This window comes from Belonocnema kinseyi, chromosome 2 (assembly GCF_010883055.1).
Source record: "Belonocnema kinseyi isolate 2016_QV_RU_SX_M_011 chromosome 2, B_treatae_v1, whole genome shotgun sequence".
Taxonomy (NCBI): Eukaryota; Metazoa; Arthropoda; class Insecta; order Hymenoptera; family Cynipidae; genus Belonocnema; species Belonocnema kinseyi.
In genome coordinates, this window is record NC_046658.1 from 18,850,459 (window position 1) to 18,858,165 (window position 7,707).

Below are 7,707 nucleotides of genomic sequence, written 5' to 3' on the forward strand. Positions count from 1 at the left end.
ATTTATTATTATTACTGTGATTTGAAACTATTTGAGTAACAGTTTTTCGAATAATAAATTTTAAATCTTCTTCTTTAATATTTTTGATAGAATTTTCAATATTAGCAACTAAACTATTGATAGGGATTCTACTAACATTCAAAGGAACTCCAAAATTGTTTCCTAATGCTAAAACTTCAGCAACATCATCAGGGATTTATATTTTTTTCTATTAAATAAATATCTGAGTTTCGAAGAACATGTTTTTTTGACTCATATTTATTTTTTCGATTTACGATTGGACCGTAAGACATAAATAATTTGAAATGTACGATTTGAAATCAATAAATATCAATGGTCGAAGAAAGGATTGATTTGTTTCATCAAATCATTTTACACTTATTCATTTTATAGTGTTACTTATAGGAAAACAAGTGGTGGAAAATTGTCATGTGGAATTTGTGATAAAAACTAAAAGTAAAAAGAAAAAAAAACAATTTCGGACCACATTTTGTGCAAAATTGAATTAAAAAAATACTGCAAGTAGAGAAATAATTTGCGAGGTGTAAAAAATTAATAATTATCAGTTTCGCTCGGAATTGTAGATAAAAAAATTCTGCATGTCGAACACAATTTGCGGACGGAGTTTCGTACAGAATTCGAGATTGAAATACTGCAGCTGGAGAGAAGTTTTTACGTGAAATCCGCCTGAAATTTACGCGAATCCGCTAGGATTTCCGGAAGATTTTTGCTCAAATTTCGCCCGAATTATTTTCACCCGGGCAGTGACCGACATAAGTGTCTCTCAGTGAACGTTCTCAACAGAAGAAAGTTTTTAGGTAATTATACCCAGGAAGCAAACATCCATTCAACTGAATTTGAATGAGTTTTGAGGTCTTCTGAATAGCGTATCTGTCACTGAAATTCCAGATTCCTGCCTATAGATTAGTTTTTAGAGATTTTTTTTCTCGTACCCATTCAGTAGGGATTATGAATCAGCATTAACCAATAGAGGATCAATAGTTCCGATAGAAAATTATTAATTTAAATAGAACAATTTTAATATAAATAGTTTAAATTATTTACTAAAATCTGGTTAAATGGAAAACTAGTTAAATGGAGAAAGGGTTGAACATTGTTTTTCATATATTTGCAGCACACATCTGAATATTGAAAATTTATTTATATATTTTACACAGAAAAAACAAAATTTTTCTTTTAATTTACGTTTATAAATTCTCGTTATCTCTCTATATATTTTATAAAAATTACCTTTAACAAAAATGCGTGTATTCAATTTCTAAGCATTTGGATGTTTGTAATGCAAATGGATATGAGAAAAATGCAGAGTTCGTTTCTAACACGTGGACTCCCTGCAACCATTAGCATGTGCACTGAATAAATTAAATTTTACTGACGCTTAATTTAATATAAATCTTATCATTCTTGCACAAAATAATGTATGGAAAAATGTTGTAAAAAGAGAATTACAACTAAAATAATCACTAAGTTTAGAAACAAATTGTCGTATCAATTCTAATATATAACAATATTATTTCACTTGAATTTCTTTAATTTTGTTTAATCAGAATTGTCCCAATCAAATGTGTTACTACGTACTTCTGATTCAAAAGAATTAATTCTTAAAAATTTTAATCTGCATATTCTACTCAGTTAGACAAAAACTGAGGTGACATACAATAGGCAGATTCACGCTTATTGAAAATTGCTGTGTGTGCATTGTATTTTTACTATTTGTTGTGATCTTTTAAGAACTCCATTTCATATTGAATCTCAACCCATTCATGTGTACAATAATGAATCGTCGAATGCCCATAGGAATTAGTTCAGGTTAGTCAGTCTCATTCAACTCTATTCACTAAGCATTTTAACGAATGTGGAATGGCAGATTTAAAGCACGGCGCTCAGATGACCGATTAAAAATATGGCCAATCGATTACATTTTTATTCTTTCAATCTGCAGATGACAGATACACAATTCAAACTGACTCGATTTTTATCAGAAATTTTCGTGACCACAGAAGAGTGCAAAATTATTATTAGGCGATAAACAGTTTTATAATTAAATAATACGTATATTATTAACATTTGATTTGTTGTGTTTTTACTAGTTTGGCTCAAAACATTTTTCTTTTTTAAAATTCGCAGACGTTAAAAAAATTGCTTTTGATTATTCGAATCAAAAAGTTTGCAATGATACTTTAAAAAAATTTGTAAATTTTCAAGGCCTTCTTCAGGCTATAAAAGAAATTTCGTTATTTTAATGTATTTTATCATATAAAAGCTTGCTAAAGTTATTGTATGTTTAAAACAAATATAATCTAAGTAAAATTAATTTACTACTAGAAATCATAAAACTTAGAATTATACAATAATTCAAATACATTAAATTAGCTTCAATTAATTATAATATCAAGTTCTATTGAAATGGGAAATTTATAATGAGCTTGATATTTTCATCAATTAAAGCCAATCAAAAGTCTATATTGAATTTTGTGCATTCTATTCTTTTATGATTTATAGTAATTAGAATCTAACCTAGTCATTTATTTTAACTTCACAATAACCTCAATAAGCTTTCATATAATAAATAAAATTAAAAAAATAACATCCTCATTGAAAGCCGAGATGACTATATATATACATTTTTTTACATCTCATTTGAGCTTTTTGATTTCAATAATAAAAAGCCCAACTCGAAAAAAGATGTTTTCGACTCATCCTCATAAAGTTACTGTAACTTAATCTATACATTATTTGCTTTGAAAATACGAAAATTTCAATAATATATTTTAACACTGTTTTTTCTTATTAATGTAGTTTCTATATAACTATTGTGTGCGAAGCGCGATCAGTCTATTTAGTTCATCAGGAACATAACGTCTTAAACTTAATTAACTTAATCTACAAATTTGCTTTAAAAACACGAATATTTTAATAATATATGTATTTGAACACTGTTTTTTGCTTATTAATATACTTTTCATATAATTATATATTGGGTGCGAAGCGCTATCAGTCTTTTTAGTTCATCAGGAACATAATTAACGTCTTAAATTTAATTAACTTAATATATAATTTTGCTTTAATTAACACGAATATTTTAATAATATATTTGAACACTGTTTTTGTACTTATTTTTCTCGTTTTATATAAGTATTGTACTCGAAGTGTGACCAGTATTTGTACTTTATCCGCAACACAACGTCTTTAACATAATCATCACGTCAGTATTTCAATTATTCAGTCACTTTCGTCATCCCCATACAAAGAATCCACTCCATGAAACTGTAGGCTTTCCACAACACAGCAGTCTTCTGCAGCCAATGATTCTAGTAACGCAATTTTTTTTTTGTTAGACTTTCTTCGTCCATTTCTACGACGGTTTGGCTTTTTGCAACCTGGTTTTTAAGCTATTTCGGTGCTTCTGTTTTATCGTCCTCAACACCTCCAGCATCTCTGACTTAAATTGAGCCTTGTCATCTGGACCCCTAAAATTTGTGCACTGTTGAGCCACCTCTAAAAAAGAAATTAAAGATTTATTGAAATTTTATTTACTACTTTGAATGAATTTAACTAATTTGTCCAGTAATAAATATTTCTTACGGTATAAAATATTCGAAACTCTGGTGTCTCCGAATTGGAAGTGGTGTTTTCCTGCAGGCAACGAAAATTAGCAGACGAATTCGACTGTCATGATTTCTTTCAGGCTTAAGTTGAGGAACTCACGCAGCTTTGAGCCACCCATCTGAACCAAATGCTTACACTGCAACAAAATGATAAAGAAATTTCCAACTAAAAAGGATAGAATGTCAACCAAACATTGAATAATTGAATTTTTAGTTTGAAAATTTAATGTTCAACCAAAGAGATTAATTGGAATCGTTACATTTTCAGTTAAAAAAAAAATCAGTTTCAACCTGAAAAAAAAATTTTCCAACAAAATAGTTATATTTTCAAAAAAGTAATGAATTTTCAACTAAAATGATCAATCTTCGACTAGAATAATTGAACTCTTAAGCAAAAACATACATTTTGAACTTAGATTAATTTTTACCGAAAAAGATAAATTTTCAACTAAAAAATATATATTGTCAACCGAAATTTGAATAATTAAATTTTTAGTTTAAAAAATTAATGTTTAACCAAAGAGATGAATTGTCAAGTAGTATGACGGAATATTCAATTGGAAGAGTTAGATTTTCAGTTTAAAAAAATCATTTGCAACCAAAAACAAAATAATATCAAAAAATAATTACATTTTCAAAAAAGGGATGAATTTTAAACTAGAAATGTGAATTTTTATCTAAAATGATGCGTCTTCGAATAAAATAATTTAACTTTTAAATAAAAACATAAATTTCCAACTTAGAAGATTAATTTATACCAAAAAAAGATGAATTTTCTACTAAAAAATATAAATTGTGCACCAAAAATTAAATATTGAAGTTTTTAGTTAAAAAAAATATATTTTGCAACCAAAGGAATTAATTTTTTTTTAAAATGATGTAATATTCAACTGAAATTGTTACATTTTGAGTTTTAAACCAATTTTAAACCAGAGAAAAGCTCATTTAAAAAATATAGTCACATTTTCAAACAAAGCGATGAATTTTATAAGTAAAATGAATCTTCTACTAGAATAATGGACCTTTTAACCAGAAACATGAATTTTCAACCAAAAATATTAATTTCTACCAAAAATGATAAATTATCAAAAACAACAAAAGATCATTTTTGAAACAAAAATTGAATAGACCTTTTTAGGTAGCAATAGTTCAACCAGATATGAATGCTTAATTAATTGATCAAATATTTAACTGAAATAGTTACATTTTTAGTTGGACAGTTAATTTTCACCCGGAAAGAAATAAATGTCCAAAAAAGTGCAATTTTAAATGGATTAGTTAAATTTTCAGTAAAAAAAAATAATTTTTAGCCTAAGAAATAACATATGTTCAATAAAATAGTTTTATTTTCTAAGAAAGAGAACAATTGTCAATTAAAATGATGAATCTTCAACCAAAAACCATCGTTTTTAACAAAATAGTTTATAACAGCCAAGTAAATTAATTTTCATTACAAAAAAGATTAATTCGCTGAACGAAAAATGTAGTAGTTGATATTTCAACCAAAAAATACTTAAATTTTTAATCAAAAACAAATAAATTTTTTTAAATACTACTTCTTAGCATTAGTTCAATTTACAACAAAGAAATATTTTTTTGTCATGAGAGAAAAAAATTACAAACAAACTGTTGAATTTTCAAGCAAAAAGATGAACTTTTAACCAAGAAGATTAATTTAATATCAAAATGAACAACTTTTCAACCAGATACTTGAATTTTCAGTAAAAACTATCTATTTTCAAACAAAAATAGAAAGCTCTCCAAAAAATCCCCTGACTTTCAAAAGAATTCCCTGACATTTCCAGGTTTATCCAGGTCTATTAAAATTCCCTGACAATTCCAGGTTTTCCAGGTAGGGCAGACACCCTCTTAAATGATTTTTAATTAAAACTTGAACTATTTATTTAACGATTTTTACCATTAAAGGATTTTTGTTTGTGATTGAATATACTTAGGTCATTCAAAACTGATTCACGTCGACATAAAAAAGCCTCCGCAAACATACAATTTGTTAAATATACTATTTTTATGTTTTGAATCATTCTCATAAGTGAGAATATTTTTTGTAGCAAAAATTACTTCATTGATAATTAAAGTGTAATAGTTATGAGTTCAATTAAATGTTTCTGTCAAAAACTTGTTATTTAACTCTTACTCTAATTCAGATTTTGAATTGAAACTGGAAATATCTATCTTCGATACTTTTTAATAAAAACTTTAACTAGTTCAACTTTGAGTGTGTACAATATTTTTAGCTAGCAATATATAAACGCACGTCCACGAAACTTGTGTTCATGACCCTAGGATCTTATTTTACAATATTGGAAATAAATTATTTAAAATTCATAATATAAAATTTTTTAATATTAAGAGTTCTACAATTTTTCAAAATAAAATCGCCTGAGATTCTTCAGTCTTTTAAAATGTCTTTAAATCCGTAGAAATTCCTTGAAAAGAAATGTGATTCATTCCTAAAAGTTCTGTAGAAATTCGTTTATTTTAAATATTGTACATTTAAAAAGAAAATGAGAAAAGGAGGAATTTCAAGAAAGGCAGCTGCAGCGAAATAAGGCCAAAACTGTGCACCCAGGATAATAGCAAAAAATATACTTACAACTTTTTTGCGCATTTCAAGATTCTCTTTAGAATTGAGCTCAATGAATTGTTCAAACGCATTCATAGGAAAGCCAGTGAGAGGTTCTATTAAGCACTCGGATAGTTTATTTGAATTAATAAAAAAAAGTCCAAAAGTGATATAGAAGAAACTCAATCATTATAGAATAATAAAAAATATAGGTTTGGTCAACATTTATTTCTTTGTAGAGTTATATACCTGGTGACAGAAACTGCCGCCTTTCGATATAATATATGATGTAGGTTTCGTTGTTGGATAGGAAACGTCATATCCTATAATTATATATTTTAAACAATACTATAGCAGGCTTTATAAAATTATTTTTTGCGTATAATTTTAAAAGGTAAAAAAACTTAATTTAACGTCCTGACAAAAGAAGTTATAATTTTCTTTACATATAACCAAAATAGTAAATTCAAATCATAAATAAACTGCTCTGAACGTCACGTAAGCAGAAATTATATTCCGATTAATTGGCGATAACGGGGTCCAGTTCTTTTGTTAAAAGGCAGAAGTACGTAACTATTATTTGTATAAAAATATAAAACAAGACTGACCGAATCGCAAAATACTACTATGAAGGTTAAGTGTTTAACGACGTACATTTAATGTTCAACCAAATCGTTGAATTTTCAACTAAGAAGACTTATTATATTCTACCAAAAATAAGACAAATTTTCAATAAAGTACTTACATTTTTAACCAAAAAAAATAAATTTTTAAACTATAATGATGAACCGTCAATAAAAAAATAAATTCTCAACCAATCAGTTGAATTTTCAATAAAAAACGGTGCATAATTTTCAACCATATATATAAAGATTAATTTTTTACACAAGAAGACGCATTTTCAACTAAATACATGAATTTTCCACAAAAAAAGATCATTTTTCAAGCAAAAAAGGTAAGTCATTGTTCCAGTTAAAAAAAAATAATCCTCACCAAAAAAATCCAAAAAAACGGTTAATTTATTAAACAAAGAAATTTTTTTTAAATGCATGAAATTTTAATCAAAAATCATTTTTTCAATAAAATCGTATATTTAAAGAAAAAGAGGGAAAGGCATGAGACGGTACTCGATGTTTTCCTTTTTTTTTAAAAGAGCAACATATTCCATACATGCTATAAATTTTTGAACTGGAAATATGGTCGCAATGTCCTACAAAAATTGTTTAAAAAATTTAGATCTGCACACAATGAAAATCGGTAATTTTCATTTCTGGGCATGAAAAATCACGCATCATAAAAATGAAAAGAAAATTATTAACTTAGGACAGCGATAAGAAATCAGGACACGTCCTTTTTAATAATTTAGGACGTCTCATAGACGATATTTGTGGCGAGGAAATCCACTAATAATGCGGCATTGGGCGAGTTAATATGTAAATAATAATGGCACCAAGAAAACACACGAAATGTGAGGTTATGTTTCTATAAATATTA

The 7,707-nt window shown here is 27.0% G+C and overlaps 1 long non-coding RNA gene across 1 annotated transcript in view; it reads right to left on the minus strand.

Annotated features, from left to right (window-relative positions):
• Window positions 1–2,587: 2,587 nt before the first annotated feature.
• The window catches only part of LOC117167829, a 5,316-nt gene continuing 196 nt past the window's right edge, over window positions 2,588–7,707 (minus strand). The window contains exons 2-4 of the long non-coding RNA XR_004466436.1: window positions 6,463–6,536; window positions 3,607–3,766; window positions 2,588–3,519 (exon numbers count right to left, since the gene is read on the minus strand). This is a non-coding gene — a long non-coding RNA (uncharacterized LOC117167829). The remainder of the gene's footprint in view (window positions 3,520–3,606; window positions 3,767–6,462; window positions 6,537–7,707) is intronic.